A 22617-nucleotide genomic window follows, 5' to 3' on the forward strand; every position below is an offset into this window, starting at 1 on the left:
TCCCCCCGAGATGTGAGACTAACCATGAAACATGACTTTCTGTATCAAGTTCTTCGTTCTCATTAAGGATTTTTTTGAATATGAGTAATTATGTAGTGAAAAATGCACTGGAAGGAAAAATAAGCAGTTCAGGGAGTGACCTGAAAACTTTATTGTCATTCCAAACAGAACAGCATTTGGTGTCTGGGGGAAATTTTCTGTTATATACTATGTAAAGAGCTTAATTTGAAGTAGAACATTGTACCTGAGCGGACAGAAAACACCTTTAAATGCTTAGGAGAATACTTGAGCGTTTCAGCAGCAGCCAGTGTGTGATGTTAACTGAGTGATGCTGACACGTAGTACATGGTAGGATACCATTGTATTTCTTCTTCATTGGTTTTGAATAAATTACTGTGCTTTTATCTTCATGTAGAATGCACGACTTCTGTTACACCTGGTTGGCTTTGGTGGCAGCTTCCTGTTCGTTGCAATGGTAACTTAAAAACCAGCTGGTTCGTTTAAGGATTTATCGATAAAAGAAGAAAGAAGAGTGAGTGTGTTTATGTGGGCAGCAAAAATGGAGAGATACAGTGTATGTCTCAAACTGCTTAGTTGAAAATTAGAAACGTAGCCCCGCTAAGGTTATTAACCTCATAAATTAGCTGCTGTCTTATGTTTAATGTGTAGATTTGAGATTATGAACATAGACAGAGTGATGGCAGAGGTATAGATAGAGAGCCATGACCTGTTTCTGTTTACCTGACTGTTCTGCTAAGCCTTTCCACTGTGTTCTTAGCTTTATCCTTCGCTTGTTTTTGTTTATTCCCGGTTGCACTTCCATGGACTACTAAATGTGTTGTTTTCAACCGTATTTATTTTTCGTTGCAGTTTAATTCTCCTAAATATTTATAGATGGCTATATTCTCACTCCATAGGCACTTGGCTAATCTATACAAATTTGTCTCCTTTACAAATGATTCCTTGAGCTCCTCGCCAGATCACACATAACGGAATGCAAATTAAACACGCTTCAAACCTTATCGATCAGCAAAGCAAGAACAACAACTCCTCTTATTAAAGTGCAGCGACTTCAGTCAAGAGAATGGAAACTTGAGTTATTGAAGAGAACTCACGAGAGGGTTTGGCAAAGCAAAGTGAGTGCCCGTTCCGGCACTACTCAGCCCCCCAGCGCGGTGCTGGAGGTCGCTGCTGCTTGCTTGGCCACATTGCAGTTCGGTTTAGACCTCCCGCTAATTGGAACCTGCTTCATAAAGGTAGAGTGTTCTCAGCAGGAGACAACCCTGTGCTCCCAGATCAAAGGCTGTGTAACAGCAAACGTGTAATACAGAGAGACGTCAGGTGTTTGTTGGCTCTTAGAATGATATTAGAGTTGGTGGTGCTCCTGCCTGAGGGCAGCCTGGGAGCTTTCTAGTTATTGAGAGCCTTTGCGTTTAAACAAACCCCATTGCAACTGGAACACAATTACAGAATTCAAAAGCTTTTCAGAATGTTTTATTTTCACTCTTAGTTATTCTGATCCTTTATCTGGAGCAGCAACAAAATGTAACTGTGAAAAGTGTTTGAGCTTTATGAATGTTTTTTTTCCCCTTCTATTTAGCTTAAATATACACACAGATTTTGAAAGTTTGGAGGTTTTTCTCACTAAACACGTTTCCTAGAGTGGGGAAAAAGAAAAATCCCTGATTTTTCGCTTGCAAATATCCACTGCAGGAGCAGATCTGTACCAGTACGATTCATGCTGAATTATGCAGTGACTATCAAGCTTACTTCTTGAGATTATCCCTTCTTAGAGTATTTGGGCTTGATTTGACTCAGTATCAGTTTAACTGCGCTGTAGTAAAAGAAAAGTTAAGCTGCTTCTTGATATTTAGGAGCAATGGGGTAATGTCTGTGGCATGGAAGGAACATCTGTGGGCAAAATCCCTGTGATCAACAGGACTCCGCCGAAAAGGTTTTGTGGCTTTGGATCAAACCTGTCTCTAGAAGTCAGGGAGAGAATTTGCATGCACATCCATTTGCCCATGCAGAGTCTGTTCTGTGTTCAGAATAAACAATTGCACACCTCGGCAACTGTTTTCACTTGCAAATGTGGGTTACTGTGCATGTAGATTTGATAGGAGCTCTATGGAGGCAATCCCTGTAAAAACATAGCCAATAGCACCGCCTGTATCAGCGGTGCTCTGGAACGATCGTTGCTACCACAGTTGCCCAGCCATTATTTCTTAAGTTGCGTGTTTGTAGGTCACCTAAAGTTGGCTTTGGAATAGAGTGAGATGAACAAACCGTGGTTCAGTCATGGGCATCACGTACAAGTTTAGAAGCTTAATCATAGAATCATGGAATGGTTTGGGTTGGAAGGGACCTCACAGCCCATCCAGTCCCATGCTCTGCTGTGGGCAGGGACACCTCCCACTGGACCAGGGGCTCCAAGCCCTATCCAACCTGGCCTTGAACCCCTCCAGGGATGGGGCAGCCACCACTGCTCTGGGCAACCTGGGCCAGGGGCCTCCCCACCCTTGGCGTGAAGAACTTCCTTTAGGAGCTGCTTGTCTTCCTTTAATTATCTAAAGGACTTGAGGGACATGGATTCTGCCTTTTCTCTGGGGATGAAACTGACAGCATTATGTATATTAATATATTATATGTAGAATTATTTGTATACAGTGTTTTTCTGTCATTTGCATATGTTTCTACAGAAGTCTGAGATTTCTCTCTGCTGGAATGTGGGAAGTAGAAGGGAATAGACCAAGTAAGAAGGAGCACAAGAGAGACTTTGCCTTGGCATGGGTGTTTATTTTACTTCATTGCAGTACAGGAGTTGGAGTCTTGCAAAAAGTAATAATTGTGCAATTTTTTAGCATCGCCGCTTGGCAGACCATTTTTTCCTTTTGGGCACGGGGGTAGGGCAGTCCTGCACCACTGGAACACGGTTAGAAAAAGCAATCCCTCCCAGTTCCCCCCATTACTCCAGGGAATGTGCAGTTTGCTGCCGGGCTGTGGCAGCGAGAGGTGTGGATGCCTTTGTTCACCCTGGGTCGCTGATGCAGCCATGGTGAGGAGGGGAATCACTGCTCCCGTGAGCCCTTCCAGAGCTCTCGGCACAGGCGCACCCGGACCCATTGTCCACATTAGTGGATGGAGGCCAAGTGGCAGCTGAGCCCCAGTCATTTACAGATAGGTTTAGCTTGGATTCAAATCCATAATTGTAAAACAAAGCAGTTTTTTCTCAGTCAGCTCACAGCTGCAGTGCTTGCAGACATCCCATTTTTCTTTGTCTGTGCAATGCCTTCTCTCCACAAACTGCAACAAAGAGGGGCTTTATGTAACGTATCGTTTCCTCTCTGTTTGCTGGGAGCACAAAGGCTGAGCTGCCTTTGTCAGAGGCTGACAGAGAGCACATGGATGGAGGTATTCCTTGTTTCAGCAGGCGTATGCTGCTGACAGCACCCAGGAAAAATCTCCATCCTGCTCCGATTGTTCATACAGGCTGTGTTGCGCTTAATGGCGCAGTAGTAGCCATTTGGGTTTGTTATGCAGAATAGAGGAGAGTGTTCAATTCCATAATGTTTGGAATGGCTGCCTAATTGTATTTAACATCTTGGGGACAGACTGGAAACCCTTTTACTCATCAGGGCTAGCAGGAGGCTGGTAGGTGCTCGACAGTGCCAAAGCAGTCCCGGCAATCACTTGGTTCCTTTTACATACAGGGCTCTGAAATGACATGGCCCATCCTACAAAGGCCTCGACGCTGCCTGCTGGGAATTGGCTGAACGTATGCAAGCTTTTGCCCTGCATGTAGTAGCCTAATTCTCCTGCGAGAAGGAGGCAGAGAAGACAGAAGGGGAGATAACCTCAAATAATATGGTAACTGCCACGAGACAGATGCCTGCACAGCAGAGAGAGCGTTAGATGTTCCCAAGAGAAAGGAAAGATCCTGGCTGGCAGCTCCCGTCTCTGCTCTGTAAGGGCTGCAGGAATCGAGGGACACGTTGTAGGAAGAAGGGAAGCGTGGGGCCAATGTCCTGTTGTGGATAAAATACCCAGCAGCAGAGCAGGTGGGGAGGCTGGGAGTGCCTGCTGCCCTCCACCGTCTGCTGCTGCAGTGGGTCCGGCGTTAGCCGTAGTTCGGAAAAAATCTACAGCTGTTGGTAGAAAAGCTCTGGGGTTGTTATTCTATTATCCAATTACACTTATAACTTCATGAAAAATGATAAGTTGATTAAAGAAACACCAAGGAGACTGGATGGAGAAGCTGCCACGAGCAGCAACGCTGGGTGTTGGATGGGTTCGGATTGAGGGCTTGGTGCCGCGCTGGCTGAGGATGAGCAGCACTAGGGTGGTGCTCTCACTGTGTGTGTATTTATATATTTTTATTTCTTTTTCTTCGTAGGAAAAGACCCTTAAGATTATTGAATCCATTGATCCAGCCCTGCTAAGGCTGCGACTAGACCATGTCCCCAAGTACAACATCTAAATGCTGTGTTAATCATACAGTCTTGGGGTAATTCTTGTGTATTGCTTTTTTTTTTTTTTTTTTATGATAGTAATCATAAGAAAACCATAAGCATTTAGGTCAGGTAATTTCCTTTAATTCTAAACATGTGTAGATAAAATTTCCGCAGTCAAATTGCATCTCAGTTCAAATGAAAGGAACGTCTACTTATCCATGTCTGGAATATTTTTTCATTCTCAAATGCATCAATAAATCAGCATGAAATAAGTGTTACTGTTGTCTTACTCTGCAAATACTCTGCAAGACCACCTCTAGTTCTCATCTCTTTGCTGTAGATGTTGATAATTGAAGCTCTACAGGGTAAAACTTTTAAGAATACAAAAATGTCTTTCAATTCCATGTTGACATTGATTCAGAATTGCTGGTTGCTTGATGGATACGGGGTTCAGAGAACCTGGGTTTCCGAGATACATCCCTGTGTAAGACCAAGAGTGATGCTCTGAGCTATTCTAGACTGCTCTGAATTGCATTCTGAACCCTTCCTAATAGAAATTTGACCAAATTCTTCTTTTCAGCTCTAGAAAATACTGTCTGATCATATCTGTGAGTGTCCTGTACCACTTGGGAAGCCAACAACAAGAAGGGAAGAGTGGTTTCCCTGCATGCCTTGCCCATTATCTGTCCCTTAGTGGAGCTGAAACAAAGAGGTAAGGAACTCTAGCAATGAAACAGCAAAACAAACCTTGGAAATGCTTCCTCATGTTAGTGCTCCCTAATGATGTAAGAAATAGAGACTGTCAGAAACATCAGTATCCAACAACGTCTGCCTTCCATTCTTCTACACTTTATTCCATCTGGTGATGCTTGGGTGGGACTTTCCCCCCTTCCATTTTCTGTCCTTTTCCATTGTGGAAACTTTATGCAGTCTGAATAAAGAAATAAATTAAATTATAGGAAGCTGCTGAGGTGATGTTTGGTGCCTTGTAACGTGACAATTTCTAACACAAAATGAATGTGTCTGACATCGTATAAAAGCCCCGAGTGTGTTATGCTATCTGCATTGTAATTGCAGATGTTTACCTTATTTAACCTTGCCTTTCAAAAGCATCCTAGAGTTAAGTTCAAAACCTGCTTTGTCTCTCTTTCTTTCTTCTTTTCCATTGGACAATGACAATTTTCATTGTTTCATGTGTTCTGGATAGTTGACGTTATGCAAGTTCTGGGAATCTGGAAGTAAAGATCTTTGGGTTTAGTCTTTTAGTCCTTCCATGTTATATCTAGAGTGGTTACTGTGCCCTAGATAATAAAGTAATTAAATTGTGTGGGAACCTAATGTACAGTGACAGTAAGAACTTGGATAGTATCCCCAGTTTCACATGGGGAAGCTCAAGTGTCCGAAGTTGTCCTGTGGACTTTCAATAGACAATCTGCAAGAGAACCCTTCCAACATGTCAACAGAACCTGTAATAGAAAGAAAACCTATAGAAATGTTTTCTCCTCAGCAGCGTGTTGGTATTTTTGAGTGTAATTGGGAATAGCTCACCAAGAAATAAAAGTGAAGGCAGCAGCCAAGCCTGTCCGTTTTATTTGTGTGGTGATGGTTTTCTAGAACACAGCAAGGAGACCACACAAGCCTGGCTTTTCAGCTCCTCCTAATGTTTCCCTCTTGTGTTTTCTTCTGAGTATGCTTTAAAAAACAAAGCCAACACTTGATTAACAGCATAGGCATGTTGGTAATTGCAGTACCAGATATTCCCGAGGGTTAGCTGAGGACCTTTCCATCTTCAATTTGTGAATGTTGATGGAATTTTTTATTTTAAAAAGTGATTTGAATGGATTAATTCAAATAGTGCACATGATTGCCATGTGTGTTCAGTTTGTTTCCAGTATAAATTGATACTTATTTGAAGGTAAAGCTTTTAGAATGGTTTCATTCTCTTAAGTAGCAGATGCTGGCATTATTATATGAGTATTATGTGTGTGTGTATATATATATATGATTAAATTAAATTTGCAGGTGCTTCACTTCAGCTTTTTCTGACTTCATGCAATACTACATACTGTTTCTAATGCTTTGAACTTGGCCGAAGAAATCATCTCAACCCATTGTTTTCCTTATATACCTGATAGTGAGTGATGTACTCAAAAACAGAGTATAACAACTTCGAAATATCTGTGCTTTTGGAAGGGAAGTTTTAATATAACTACAGGATGAATCCTGTCACTCAATTTTGTGTCCCAAACTCGGTGAGAAACAGGAATTAGATATAGTTACATGAACAATAGTTTTACCTTCGTTTGTTTGGCAGCTCAGACTGGTATTTTGGACACTAGTGTCTTTCAGTCTTTGAGAGCACTAGAAACTCAGAGTGAGCCAGCCAGCCCTTGTAATTCTGTTTCTTTAGCTTGCAGAGATTGTTTTCCTTCATCTTCCGAGCTGTTCCCAGCTCAGTAAAACTTATGGGAGTGTTGGTGTCTAATAACATGCAGTGTTGTAGGAACATGAAATTACAATGTTTTGGAGTCTTTGTCCTGCAGTCTCCGCATCATTGTCCAGCGGCAAGTGTTAGGTGAGAACGTTAGACTAATTGCCTAATGCTCGGGACGTAATTATCTCATGTGAGTGAAGTGGGGTTAAGTAGTTATCTCATGTGAGTGAAGTGGGGTTAAGGGGATTACGGGGGTAGAGTTACACAGTAATTTAGAGGGTGATCGCCAATGAAAGTTGTGATGCAAAAAGGAATTGTTAGTTATTTGTGGGTAAGAGATACGTTTACTTTATTTGTTCAAACATGGCAATGATCTTTAAATACATGAATTTGGTGTCAAAGAAGAACTCCCTAAATTCTTAATGTATGATTTGTATAATGGATGGCGTTTACATCCAGGTAAGGTCGTGGGCTTCCTGGGGCTAGAGACTAGGGAAGCACATAGCGAAAGGGTAGCACTCGACCCAGAGAGCTTGCTAAGCATCTGGCTGGAATTGAGTACCTTTGCTATTATATAAACACAACAGGATGTGAAGATGATGCAGTGGTTTAGAGTACCGTACATTTTAACAGCTCTTTTCAAGGTGTGTGTGATGACATCACAGAGCTTTCCAGGTCGATCTCTGCGACACAAATTTGAAGTCTATCTGCTCTTTGTCTTTGTTCCATATAAGTCTTGATTAAACTCAAAGGCAGAAGTACAGTAGAGGATATTAAAAAGGCATTTGGACTTTAATATGGGTTAAATATTTATTCATGTTTGGGGCAAATCCTCTGTGTATTTGGAATTCTCAGCAAATGCTATAAAACGAAGCTGGGGCTTTGTCTTTTAAATCAGCAACTAAATGCCTTTCAATTGGTATAACAAAAATAAGATTAACTTGATTACACAAGCGAATGTACTTTAGATCCTGATATCACAAGATGTACTGCACAAATTCATGTCCTGAGGGAACGCTACCAAGAACTTCTGTAGTTTGTCAGCTGGAAGTTAGGGAACAGCAGAGAAGGGCTGGGTGTGTTTGTGGTTCGCTGTGGCTGTGCCCCACGCATGTGCCTCTGCCAGGAGGAAACTTGGGCAGTTTCCGTGTGCCAGGCTGGTGTTTTGTGGCATAATCACAGAAATACTCTAAAAGCTACTGGTGTGCTTTCATTTATACGAAAAAAATACATGTCACCTTAAAAATACATGTCACCTTATTGGATTGGGTGAACAAAAGAGCTCCTTGTCTGGGCACAGAAAAGATCTGTCTTGTCTGTTGAAGAGATCTTCAAATCATTTTCCTAGGCCTGTTTCTATTAACAAAATGAAAGTTGAGGAACTACAGCAATATCTTATTATTATATCAGTGGAGGAAATAGCAAGATTGGGCAGTAATTATTTGGTTTACAGTACCGGTACTGAATTAAATAGATAGAGATTGGCCAAGAATAAATTTAAACTTGACAAGGGTAGAAGGTTTCTGGCTAACTGAAGAGAAAATGTCTTCTTTTAAACAAAACCAGTCCTGGGTCCTGCACAGCCCTATGGCATAAGTACCTCCTCTGGATCTGTACTGCCTGGGGATTGTCGCATGCCATTGCTGCAGCTGCAGTGCTTTGCTGTGTCCCACCTTGGGCCTGGCCTAGGTGGTGCTTGCAGGGGTGGAGAGCTTTACCACAGGTACTTGAAAGCCACACGCTGGTGCTGGTGCCGTGTTTTTCTTCACCTGTGAAGCATAACCTGCATGTGACACCCCAGCGACTCTGGGACATCTGGAGAAAGGTCATTGGCAGCGACTCTAGGAGATGGTCTAGACCCCTCCATTAAGAAAACTAAAGGGAAGGCAGACAAATACAGGTTTTGGAGGAAAAAAGGGATTAGACAGCTCTATGTAAACCTCACAGTCAGTAAAAGAACCCGACAAAACCTGCTCACAGCAAGAGTGAGCTAACCAGGTTGTCTAAACAGTACCAGGCAGCGGGCTGAGGTGGGACAGGAGAGGCTTGGGTTGTGTTACACCTTGGAACAGTGGAGCTGACGGACAGGCCTTGAGGAAGGGAGGTGTGCTGACCCACAAGACCTGCACAGCACCACTGATGTTTTTATGTTGAAGAGGCAATTACCTTCTTGGAGTGCTGTTCTACCGTGGTTGCTCATCGGCGCTGGGTGTGGGTGTTCCTGGGGCCTTCCACTGCTGGTGTGACTCCCCAGCTGACTGCTGCTGCTGCTCGGAGTGGTGACGCTAAGCAGCACTGGGCTTATCAGTCCTGTAGCTGTAGTGCTCTAAGATACTTTTACTCAGACTAAACGGAGAGCTATGATATTCGCTTACCTCGGTACCAAGATTGCTGTAGTTGCTGTGAGTGATGACAAAACTTTTTGCTGGCCTGAATTTGCATTTTTGCTTCCACCCTTTTTCTTTGCCTTTAGAAGAGCCAATAGCCCAGAGGCACGCCGTCTTACAGCAGACTGTAGCTGTGTTTGAAAACTGTGTGCCAAGATCTGTACAGCTGAAATGAAAGAATTAAAAGAGTACCTCCAGCCGCCTGTAATTACTTTGCATCTCCCTTTGCAGGCAACAGCACCGCTTGCCAGACGGAGCAGCAGCGGGGCAGCTCGTGCTCCTGCACTCCCTTCAAAGGAGGCGTCAGAAGCACCTGGCTGGCCTGTGAAAACACCTCAGAGATTTGGTTCTTCTGAGGAGGAAGGTGAGTTTTGCACATTTTAGAATGAAAAGGCTACTGGATATAGTATGTGCGGTCTTATTTGTCAGTGAATCCTCAATTCAAATGTTGTTGACGTGTTTTAGGGCCAAACTTTGAGCCCCGCAGTTACATCAAAGAACAGAGTTGCCATGGCTGCTTTCAGGCGATTCCATTTCCGCAGAACTGTTAGAAATTATACTCTGATTCATTACAGGGAATACAAATACTGCAATTACACAATTATCTAGTGATTTCAAAATTAAGCTTTTTAAATTTGAAGGCATTTTATACCCATAAGATGCATTTAATCAGGCATGGAAATAAGCCCCCCCACAGGCTTTTGCCCACGTTAGCACCGCTCTATATAGCACGTGCTTCGCTTTACAATAGGGTCACATTTCCCCTGCCCTTCCAGTCAGAACAAGGATGTGATTGCCCATGAATTGTTTTAATCAGCATCATTCTGAAATAAAATGATGTACTTAAATGGTGCGTAAAGACTGATCATCTGCTGAAGCTGAACTTTATACTTAATTTCTGCAAACATGTTTGAATAAGCAGGCAGTGACCATGCAGAAACATGGTAGCAGTTTGACGATGACCTGTACAGATTCACCTCTTTCTAGTTCAGAAATGATACCTGTCTCATTATTCACACCCAGAGACAGATTTAATTTAAATGCTGAACTTGGAAAAAAATGCACTGTGCAAAAATACTAACTGGGATTGGTATTCCACTTCTTACCAATGCTACGGTCTTGGTTACCTGTAGTAGACTACCAGCGTACTGAGATTTTTTTCTCCCATCATTTTTATGTGTGTTGATGTTACAGGCTTTCTGAAGTTCCTCCCCACTGGTTTCCTCTGATAAATCAAGTGATACTTTTTAAAGTAGCCTCAGTCTTTCTCAGAAATCAAAGCCGTCAGTTCTGTGTTGCGCTCTTATTACAGATGCGATTGCTTTAGAAGCCAGGTTGAAGAAAGGGAACTGCTCCCGTTACCCAGTTGCTGTAAAGCTTTCTTGATCTAAAACTCATTATGCAAAGGCATGGTTTTCTCCACGCGCGCTCAGATCGCACCCCAGGTTTGTACGCAGCAATGTGGAGACATGGCAAGCCAAAACCACGCTTTTCTCCTGTTTGGACTTCACAATAAATATGTGAGTAAGTACTGAACCTAATTACAACTTACCTGCAATCGTTCATCTGAGATACAGCTTCTGTGCAGAAACCAGAAATGTCAGTCACAGGTCAAGCAGAGAGTTTGTGTGTGACTGGGGTGGATGTCTGCGATTGTAGCATCAGAGGGAGGACAGGACACAAGGACTGGAGCCTGTAGGGTGAATCAATCGGACTGGTTGTAAGGTACCTCTCTGACTGGTTTTACCTTTCTAAAAAAATATGGAGGAAAATCATATTCCCAAGTATTTAAACCGGTTTAGAATATCTGGCTGTACCTTGTTGCGGCTCAGCTGTTACGTACCTGATGCACCACTGAATCTAATTCTGTGTTGTCTCAAGTAAGAAAGTCAGACGAGATTGCAGAATCTCTGAGTTCAAAATGTGTAAAATGTACAAACTGGGGAAATCATCCTGCTCCTAGTTTGATGCTTTGACTCGCTTGGATTTGAAGACAAAATCAGATATTCAAAACAGCTTACATTTTATTGGAAATGGATGTGTTTCTTAGCAGATGAGAGAATGGAATGCCTTGCTGGGCCATGACTTGTTAGCTTGTGTATGAATTGGTTGCTAGTGCGTACGATTTAGTGCTTCCTGCTAGGGAGAGAGGTTTCGAACACTAGGAGTAGTGTCCAAAAGACGAAGGTAACTGAGCCTTTTTCTTTGGGGAAAGCAAGTACACTTATATTAGATGGTTCTAAGGTATCCAAGTCCTGCTGTGAAATAGGAATATTTTTCTAAGCTGATCAATAGGTGGTACCAAAGCAAAGTGCCAGTTGGTGCTATACATACAGCAACTTGAGTTGCAAGATCACCTGTGCGCAGGAAGATATGTTTCGACTCCTCTGAAAGATCCTGGTCTGTTCAAGTTACACATTTCCTAGGGTGGATTTAGACAGTAATGAAACCAAACAAGAACTCTGCAAGCTACACGGAGCAGACCACCTCATAATGGGTTTCCCATTAGGTCTCAGGGAAGTACTTTTGTGCAACCCTGCAAAACTTCTAATTGAGGCGGTGTAGGGGCAGGATTCTGACTTGGCTGCGAGAGAGGTTTCTGTTGTGGGTCCACTCCAGCTGCACGCCAGGCTCCTTTCATGGAGGGGTCTCACTACTCCATAGTAGTGCTTCTCTCTTCATAGTCAAAGCAGACATAGCCTAAGGGTATTTTAGGGTGGAGCGTCATCTCCTTGGGCCAAGCTTTCTCTTCCAGTGCTCATTGGGAAAGAAGGGGACTGGAAATATGTGCAGTGTGTCCTTTGGTGTTATAATCAAAGTAGGCTGTCTTAGTGACAGCTGAGGTGTGTGTGATTGTGTAGGAAACCATTTTCGCTTGGCTTTGCCGTCAGTGTGCTGCCTTAAGCTATTTCCCACAGGAACCAATAAAAAGAAGGTGTCTGATTGCCCTGGCCTCCTTTTCTTCTACTCGTATCTGAACTGCCCTCTCTGAGTTTGGATGCAAACCAAATTAAACAGTCCGTAATTTCCTTGGAATTGGATGAATCTGCATTTTGGCAGGCTTTGCTTCTAACACATGAGCCCCTGTAGATGAACCATTTAATTCATAGATTGCCAAGCAAGAAGTCTGTCCGCATGGTCACCTCCAGTTCTGCCATGGGATGAGAACAGTCAGATTCTCTCTGAACCTGCCCTCCTAACCCGGGGAGCTTGGAGAGGACAATACTGGCATCACAATTGGATTCACAGCTCTTGTGCTAACTTATCTTTTCCCAGCGAACAGGCTCTCTGAAACAAGAGTTCTGCTGAATTTTCACCTTCTGGCTATTTTCTAACAGATGTGGATGACATTTTCTGTTCCCTGAAAATGCCTTTTCAAAGTTCATTCTAAAACTCAGCGTAGTTTTCCTGAAGGAAATTGTGGGTGAGGAAAGTAAGTCTGATTTAGACAGGAGATATGTTTGAAAGTTAAGTTGAAGTTGTTATCAATGCTCCGTGTTTACTTGCTCTTGCGTAAAGGAAAAGCAGTGCCATACAGTTAAACTAGTGGCTGTATTGGTGTGATCTCGTTCCTCAAAACTTATGTCTGGTGATGACGATGTGTAAAAGGGGGTCTTGTCTCTTTGTGGCTTGGAAAATCAGACAGAGCTGTGGAGCTTCTGTAACTCGGGGATCCTGCTTGTTTTCATCTGTAATAACCCCTTTGGATTGCAGCTCACATTTCCTGATGTTCATAAGTCATAGAAATACTTCGCTTTTATGACATTCCTGGTGTGTTGGACCATGGTAAATGTTGTCCAGTAGAGAGCCAGAACACATTGCCGTCAGGATGTGTGGGCCCAGTTTGAGCTCTCCCTGAATTGCAGCTGGGCTGCACGCCTGGTGACCCCTTTCTTTTGAGCAGGGACACCGCTCAAGTTTAGTGTGTCCTTACCTGAGACTAAGAGATCCTGCCTCACCAAAAGCAGAGAGATCCCTCACCCACAACAGATCCTTGGTAAGGGACTGATATGTTTCTTCTGTACAGTGATAAATGAGGTGAACCTTTCTTAAAACACTGTTATACACTTTAAAATTCCATTGAACTTGCTATACTCTGTCAAACTACTCTTTTACCTCAATGGAACATATCACTGCTTCTCTCTTTTGAGTGCATTCCATTCACCCATGATGATGCTGACCACAGCGGTGGAAGATCTAGGCAGGACAGCAAAAGGAGAGGTAAGTAGGCAGGTAAGTTATCTTTGGAGTTTGTTGTAAAGATGACAGAACTGGCAACCCCAAGCCCTCACACTTTTTATTACTGATATATTATGGAAATTCACTCACACTTTTTATTACTGATATATTACGGAAATTCAAAATTGTAATGTTAAAAAAAAACAATTAGTCAGTACATTTTAGTGCTTTTTCTTCTTTTTTTCTCCCTTGCTATTTGATCTCTTTAATAAGAATTTTGAGTGCATCAACCAGATTGCCTTTACTATTTAGGAGGTCTGGGTATGAATAGATCGCTGTGCCCCTTGCAAAACTGATTTATGGAAAATCAATGTGAATATTGTCCAGGATGTGTCAAATTTTTTTTGTCTCAAAACCTGTCATTTCCATGGGTTCCAGGATGTGTGATGAAACAGATGCACAAAATGAAGCAGGAATTGGCACAACCGAGGGGAGTTTACTGCTCTGGTGGACAAACAGACCAGTGAGTAAATATAGTGTGAGATGGTCAAATCCTGCATGTCGCAACACTAACTGGTCTCTATAGAGTGGGCAGTGTCCTGAGAGGTGTTTGGTTAATTATAATAAAAGAAGATCTTTTATTATAAGATAAGATGAGAAGAACTCACTGACTCAACTTGGGTAGGATATGACAAAAACAATAATGCTACTGGAAGAACACGGTTCATGGTGACGGTGCACGCTCAGTGAGTTTAAAACAAGAAGAAAGGTGATACAACCCCCAACCAAAGTAAAAACTGAGCCAAATAGTGAATAAACTGACCTGTGTGGGCTCTTCAGTCTTGCCCTCGAGGTTAATAACTGAAATAGAAGTGGTTTAAAGAAATTCTTTATACTGCATTATTTGAAAAAGTCTGGAATAAGCCTTTAATGTAAAACAAAGTCTATTTTCTCTGCTTTTATTGACAAAGAGGACAGCACAGTAATACTTAAGGGATATTTGCCACGCTACAGAGCACTTATTGCTCCTTTTGCTTGCACATATCTTTTGGGCAGGGTTGGCTTGATGGTGGCTTATTTCACGTTAATAGCATCTAAAAATCAAACTATTGTATCAGAGTTGGGTGTAGGTGTCCTGCGAGGCTGAGCCCTAGAAGGAGCAAGGACTGGAGGCTGCGGGCACTCACAGCCTGGCAGCAGTGATTGAAGCTGGCAGCGGCCAGAGCAGACTGGGGTGAGCCCTCCCACGCTATTTGTGTGCTAGGAAACTAAACTGCTCTGCGCCAATGGTGGAGATTGCCTCGCTGTTGGTAAACAAAGCGTAAGGTTTTGAGCGTGCATTTAAGTCTGGTCAAAATTAAGGAATTCCCTGAGCCAATATTTGAAATCTGTGCTTCTCTAGCTGGCAAGCCAAGTTCTCTGCAAATGTGTAAAAGCCATTGTCTATTCTTGGGTTCTCATGGACTAATGTTCTGTTCCAAACATCACATCCTGTCTGTCAGAGCAAAGGGAGGCACAGTTGTATGACTGACGTGGTGGCTTGAATTGAGGCACACAGGCCATAAGTGACAGCAGACAGTTCGTAACCATTTCATTTCCGTTCTCACGGTGACAGAAATATTAATATATACTTGTCCTATCATCTTTTCCCATCCCTTACAGACTTTCACACAGAGAAGATGCGTGGGTATTAGAACACCTGTTTGTTTCAGTCACGGGAGGTCGTTGTGTTCGCTTGACCTTTCACCTGTCTGCTGCTTATTTCTCTTCTTTTGGTTTGTTATTCCCTTTTTGCTATTCAGATTAAATAAAGACACCATTAAACATCATATTCCTTAGGAGGAGAATACCAGGAAGATAAATTCAGAACCTCCTTCTGTTAAATTTCTGTTCCTTTCTTTTTTTCCCCTCACTTAAAGAAAAGCAGATTAATCAAGATGCGCACTGGTTGAGAATGAGCGGGATGGAGAAGTTTGCATCTTAGGAATAATTAATAGTCTTCTGACCTTCTGAAGTCAGGGACTGCAACAACACAGAAAGACTGTCACAGCACTAAACAGCACTTTATGTGGGCAGTTGAGTATCTATAGTGACAGATATACTTTCCTTTCAGGTTTTATTGTAGCCTGTGAGGGTGGTCAGCAAGAAAAAATAACTTACCATGTCCCGCAGATGTCACAGAGCACCCTGTGGGAAAGGGAAAAATGGGATATTGTGAAACTTGCTTTTATTTAATAAAAAGTAATATATTGTGGAAGTGTTGATTTTATTTAACAAAAGGCAAAGCTGAGAGTGAGCTGGAGAAAAAACATTGTATATATTACATTGCAAAAATGTGACCCTGAAGAGCCAGGAACTGTACTGAGTTAGGAATAGACTCATCTGTGAGAGCAGTACCAGGAGCTGGGGAACAGGGCGGTGTCGTTTATTTGTGCTGTCACACCTGATGGGTGATGACTGTTATTGCAAAATGATCTCTGGAAGAGAGACTAAGGGCTGGTAGTGTCGCTGGGAACATGATTCTTGAGGAGAAAGGAAAGAACCTAGGAACTGAAAAGGAGAGCAGTGTTATTGTGGAGAGGCTGGGGCAGGAACAAGCACAGCCGGCGCTGCTGTAGGAGCAGGGCAGGTGAGCCCTGCTTTGCTCGCAGGTATCCCCAGCTGCGAGGACAGGGAGTGATGTGCACACACGGTTACATTTGCCCTCCTCTGAGCCTTTTGGATTCACCAGTTCCAAGAGAGGACTAAGTTTAGGTTGCCATAAGTGTTTGAGACCCACCTTCTGTCTACTTTTAAATCCCATGGCACAGGCTTTTTGTGTTTCACAGAAGTGAATGCGAAAAGAGGGAAGAGGCAGATGTGCTGTTTGAGGGCTTTGTCACGGTTGGCCTGCTGAGACAAATGCCAGAGAACATGACCAGGCAGCTGAAATACATACACAATCATAGAATTGTATGGTTGGAAAAGACCTTTGTGATCAAGTCCAACCATACCTGTCCGCTGCTAATCCAGATCCCTGAGCTCCTCATCTGCCCAGCTTTTAAATGCCTCCAGGGGTGGGGATGGCAGCACCTCCCTGGGCAGCCTCTGCCCGCGCCCCTGCTGTAGGGAGAAACCACCAAGGCTGCTACGGTTGGAAAAAAAACCTGTTTCAGGTGCAGCAGTTACTTTTTCTAGTGCTATTGTAATAATATTTATCTTTAAACTGTGAAACTGCTGTTTTCCAGACCTTCAGCTGATTAAATAAAAACAAAAAGCAGAAAGGCTTCTTATAGACTCTATTCATCGAGTGCCAGCTTGCAAATAGAAAATTATCTTTGCAACTGCGAGCTTCAAAGCACAAAGGAGAGAGCATCAACATCTGGACTTGGTGGGGAAAAGTGGATTGCAGAGAGATGAATGCAAGCAATTAAATGGTGCAGGACCTAATGTCATAAAACTCAGCTGGATGGCATGAAGCTTCAGGTAATCTTTTTATGCCTGATTTTTCCCTCTTCTGGTTAACAGAGACAGACTTTGTTCTGAACAAAGGGTCAGTTTCTATAGGAAACATGGGACTTTTGCCAAGACAGGCTGTAAGGAGCCAGCTGTAAGCTCTGGACATTGTCTGTGAAGAGGGACGGCCATCATTAAAGCTGTTTTGCTGGGTTTTATTGCTGCAGTTTAGTTTGTTTATGTATTTTAACCTTCCATTCTGGTTGCAGAGTCCTGATTCTACACACACAGAGCCTGCTGGTGGAGGTAAGGAAACGTATTCATTCAGAAGAAGATACAAACACAAACTTACACAGTTATTTGCAGAATCATTTGCCCAAGCCTTACCTCAAGTATTTGTTGTGCGGCTCAGGACGACTCAGGAGTGTTGGCTTATTTGAGGAGTTAAATCACTTCCTTGTTTAACATTTGGTCAGGCTGTGTATTCTAGACTCACCCTGGGAACTGTGGATAAATACATGGTCCTCCCCATGTAAATCACATCTTCTGCCTTCAGTCGTCCTCCTCAGATTTAACCACTCCAGTCTCTGCGATTTCTGGGAATACCTTATCACATCAACTGATCGCCATCCTTCGGAGGTGTTTCTTATGTCCCTTTAATTTTGTGTTTAGGTAGCAGTGAGGGATAACATCAGTATGAGATGTGTTCCCTCCCACGGCAACTTAACTAAGGATTACCATGGAGGTAATTTTTGGTACCATTTAGCTATTTAATTAACCAGTGAAATATGATCCTAACAGACAAAATCACATTAATGAGCTTGTGCACTGGCAAGATGTCAATGAAAGTTCAACTAAATTACTTGGCTTATTTGTAGCACAAGAAACTGGGGCCATAAAAAAATTCTCTGTCACTGTCCCTAGACTGCAAATAATAATTATTACAGTAGCATTCTACAAACAGTTGTTTCCAAGATTTTATAAGAATTTTTATCCGATTGTTTTTATTATGGGAAAATTGGCTTCCAATCAAGTATTCTAACCTGACAGATTTTTCCTGTGATTTGTTGATGGGAGCACATCGGGTTTTAGGAAAAAATTGTACCATTTCAAGAGTTTTGATTAAAAAAAAAACCACAACAATTTAATCTTTATGTGTGAATTCCTATGGTTATCCCATACTTTCCTTTTCCTTCTGCCCCTTCTTGTCAGCAGCCACAGGGACGCTTGGGCTCCCTGCACGCTGCCTACAGAGGAACTGCCTGGCAGGAGGGGGATGCGTCCATCCCAACAGGTGCTGCGGAAACTGCTTTTTTGGTTTTGCATGGTCATGGCCTTTAACCTGTGTCAGAGCTACTTGTTTTCTAAGCCACTGCCAAACGCGAGTTGAAATTCAGCATCTGAACTGTGGTACCTGGCTCAAAGCTGGGAATTTCTGGAAGTTTTGGAAGAGTCATTTTTAGCTTCGTGGCCACCTTCCACCTGAATGTCTCCTGCTGGGGAAGTCGAGGGCATTCATTTGTTAAGACTCATTATATTGGTAGAGGGAAATGGGAATAAATCATATTAAGAAAAATGAAGTCGGAGACACCACTGCAATATCACCGCAATACCCCAGGTAATGCTAAGTAGCTTCTTTGCCAATTAATTACTTCAAGACAACATTAACTTTTGTGCAAACGAAAAACACTTGTCACGGTACCAGACAAATGTGAAGGTCCCTGACAGCTCAGAAGGGAACATTAAAAAAGCCAGTTACACGGTTTCTCTTGTACTAAAGTAATGTCTTTTTCTCTCTCTTTTTTTATTTCCCCCTCTATGCCAAGTGACAGCTCCATAAAATAAATACATACAAGTAATATTACCTCCTTGGTAATATTGGTAAGAACTTCAATGTTGAAGTCTGACTCGCAGTGTGATCCTTTTTATTACAGAAACAGAAAAAAACTGATTATTTCTGGGTACCTTCATTTTCGTTAATGAAAGAAGGGAAGAAAACACAAGCGGCTCGCAGATTAGAAATTCAAATCTGAACATATAAAAACAATCCATCAATATTACTGTCTCATGCTCGTCTGAAATGAAAGTGATGGATGTCAGAGCAGCCCAGGAGTTCAGACAGAGGATTTAAGGACTGGGCAGGGAAGGAGCAGAAAGAGGGAAAATAAAGAATCAATTTCTGTATTGCCACCCCGAGGGTGTGCAGTGCCTGTGTCATACCACGAGTGCCACAGCAACCAGGAGGGGCGAGTACAGAGAACACACGCAACGTAAACACCAATTTTAAGTATTTAACTTCATAGAGTCTGACGATGCTCAGGCTCATCAGCAGCGTTCCCTTCAGTAGAGTTTTGTGTGCTCTGCACACAAGGGACTAAACGGCAGTTTTGATTTATCAAGTACTGAGTCTAACTTGATCCGCTGGCCTGACTTAGGATACTACTGATCCATCTGAACCACAGGGGCTGTGAGTGAGCTGTAAAAACCAGACACAAGTTACAGGTAAAGTTACTCACAAAGCCTGCTTGCTTGGGAAGCGACGCCCTCCCTGGATTTCCATAGGAATCTAGAGTTCCTCAGGTGAAGACAGGTTCGTGTTTGGCCCATTGGAGAACAAGCTGTGGTAATAAAAAGCACTCTAGCTTAGTCCAGTCCACGTTTTTGAATCTCAAAGCTATGAAAGAGTCAAACTTGAGATTCTTTTCTTTGCTGTGAAGATGCTTAAGGGAAAGGGCTGTTTTACCAGTAGGCTCAAGAGTAAGTTTTCTCTAAAGTATTCAGCATGGCTCAAATTGCATTTCTTTCTCCTTTATAAAGTCGTATAATATCTGAAATTGCCTGGTTATTTATAGGTGCTGTTGCTATGCAAGCAGTTCACCTTTCCTTCTTCCTTTTAGAGATGAGCAGGTAATAATTCTCCTCTAAAAGTTTTAACCAAACTTACAAACAACCAAAAAAGAAAGCTGTATCGCTAATGCTTTTAGAGTTATGAATATATATACTGGCTAAATTTAAGCCTTGCTAAAAATAACAAACTTCATTAAATACTTCAAAACTCTTTCCAGACCCGTGCCTTCCCCTTGGATAAACAAACAGCCCCGTGGAAAAATAGGACGAGCAGGTAAAAGTCTTACAAAAACAGAGAGGGCAACCCAAAGCAGGTGAGGAGAGAGAAGCTCCACTCAGAAAAACTTCGCATTATGAGAGAGATAATGGAAGATCTCATTTCAGCAAACCATCTGTGTGTGTGTGATGATGATAAATCTATTGAATTATGAATATATTATTAAAGTAATAAATGAAAGGCCACCTGGATGGTGTTTTTACAGATCAAGTGATAGAGTACCTGATGCCTATATTTAATAAAGTGGTAGGAAACTGCTTGCCAATGGTTAACTATTCCTGCACAGGCTTTGTCTGGACTGCTGTAGTGATAGAATTAGTGAGGTTGTAAGACAAAACAAATAAATGCAATTTGAAGTACTAGGATAAAAAAATTCCATGTTAGTGTTTTGTTGTCCTTCCAAGTGTGTTGCAGAGCAAGGACAGCCTTGTTCCTCACACGCAGTACCCTGGTATCCTTTAGGGCCTGACATTTTTCCTTTCCAAGACACAGAGCAGGTGCTGCACTGCCTTGTACATAGTAATAATTCAGCCCAGATCTGTAACTAATTACCAGCATTCATCAAGTCCTCCTGCCCTGTTTCTAGTGCGCTCTCAGCCTTGGCCCTGCTCCAGTCTCTCTGACTGGTTTCATAACCTCAGCCTCCAGGTCTTTCAGCCGGTGTGCTGTGGTGCCCCTTCCATCACCTCTTATACTGCTCAGTAAAGGAAGAGGCAACACGAAAAACACAAACAAAAAAATGAAAAATGAGACAATGGAAAGATTATTATTTCCCATGAAAGCCCAAAAGATGTGTAATTTTTTTAGTGCAACACAGATCATACATCTCCAAATCAACATAACTGACCTTGACTCAGCTGGGCTATGACTGAAAGAATGTATACTAGATCAGATTCCTCTTACTTAGAGAAATACTCTCAGCATGAGAGCAGTTTATGCCCTCTCCTTCTTCCAGACGCTGTTCTTGAGTTGCGCTGACACATCACCAGTTAAAATCCACCTTTCCATGCTTGGTACTTACAGCTTCATGGGAGGTGATAAGCAATGGTGTGCACATCTTTAAATATACATAGTTAAAACTTCAAAAAGTCTTCAAAAAAAGCACTATATAAGGGACACCCAAAAATTTGCAAATAACACATTTTAAATATCTCTGGTCTTCACCTGAGCATAACTCTACACCAATAAAATACTATTCCACAGGCTAGTTAATTCATGTTTGAGACAGTCTTTGATGCTGTAGTGGTGAGGGCCACAGAGCGAGGCAAGCAGGAGAAAATTCAGAGCTCCACCCTTAGAGAGAGATCGAATAGCGTACAATAAATGAAGCCTGGAATCAGCCAGCTCTCTTTTATACTAATGGTCAAAGAAAGGACTAAATCAAGATTACAGAGAACCATAATTCTAGTCCTTCCACCTTGAATACACGATCCATTGTCTTTAATTTGGTTTTGTTTTCCTCTGTGGAAATATGCACGCTGATGTTTGTCCTTTTAGTTTGTAATGGTGTCAGTTCTAGTTAATAAAGCATCTGTTTGGTTTTTTTTGGTTCAACACAGTTTTTTATTAAGTTTTGTTAGGAAAAGTGCCAGATGGTTTGTTGCAAAGAAACTCTCCCCATCATCAGAAATAACAAAGCTGAAACTGGATCAGCACCAGGCAACCTTCGCTTCTCTGAAGCTGAACAGATTACTGGGAGAGATAGATTAATGAGTTTTAACCTCTCTCCTGTGTGCCCGTTTGTGAGATTGTAGATCATCGGCTTAGTGTCTGGAAGGATTTTTGGGAAAATACAGATTTCCGTTCTCTCATTTCTCTTCAAACAAAAGGGACACGATCTCATTAGATTAAGTGGTTCTTATTCCTAAAAATGCTGGAATATGTGCAGAAAGAGGATGATGCCATTGGCATTGGATGCTCCACTCAACAGCACCACAATGTTCTGTCAGGCACTGATAAACACAGGTAAATATTTTGCCTGGATCACAGAAAGATGTCTTTGTCATTTGTAGAACATCTTATTTCAAGTCTGTTTGCTGGACTAAAATTCACACGTAAGGATCAACATTGGGTAGCACCTCTACGTGATCTGTGGTACCTTGAGGTTGTTGCTTTCATTAATTGCTCTGATTGTTAATGGTCATTTAATCGTATGTTGTGGAATCCAGCAACCACTATTTTGTAAAGGTTAATGAAGCCTTTAGGCAATTATGATCTTTACAAAATTCCCTGACCTTTGTATAATAGCTTATTCCTCTAAAAATCATTATTGACAGTGAGTGACTGAGGGTGAATCCCCCCTCTTATACATGTTGAAAGCAGAGATGGAGGCAGACAGCAGAAGAGAGACTGAAGTAAAACGCATCATTAAGCTTTTCACAGTGCAGAAGCAGAAGGAGTGCTCACAGAAAATGTTCATTAAAATCGATCAGACATACCTCCACATAATTGCCTGAATACAGTGACTGCAGCCAGTGGTGGCTCTTACCTCATGGTCCCACAGAGCACGTGTTCTGGACGATCCCATCAACAGCTGCCACACTGGGAAGGGCTCAGACAAGGGCAGTGGTCTGACTAAGCATTCGTGGCACAGCTGAGCTACGTGGG

The 22617-nt window shown here is 42.3% G+C and overlaps 1 long non-coding RNA gene across 2 annotated transcripts; it reads left to right on the plus strand.

Moving 5' to 3' along the window:
- The first annotated feature begins 2858 nt into the window (after nucleotides 1-2858).
- LOC128852572 (uncharacterized) lies at nucleotides 2859-13967 on the plus strand. 2 transcript variants are annotated; one of them, XR_008450527.1, is made up of 5 exons: nucleotides 2859-3867; nucleotides 4394-4504; nucleotides 5032-5163; nucleotides 9504-9636; nucleotides 10585-13967. It is a non-coding gene; the product is annotated as an uncharacterized LOC128852572 (long non-coding RNA). The 2 variants fall into 2 exon arrangements; XR_008450526.1 differs by having other exon boundaries at nucleotides 2859-4504.
- The last annotated feature ends 8650 nt before the right edge of the window (nucleotides 13968-22617 follow it).

This window comes from Cuculus canorus, chromosome 6 (assembly GCF_017976375.1).
Source record: "Cuculus canorus isolate bCucCan1 chromosome 6, bCucCan1.pri, whole genome shotgun sequence".
In the NCBI taxonomy this organism is placed as follows: domain Eukaryota; kingdom Metazoa; phylum Chordata; class Aves; order Cuculiformes; family Cuculidae; genus Cuculus; species Cuculus canorus.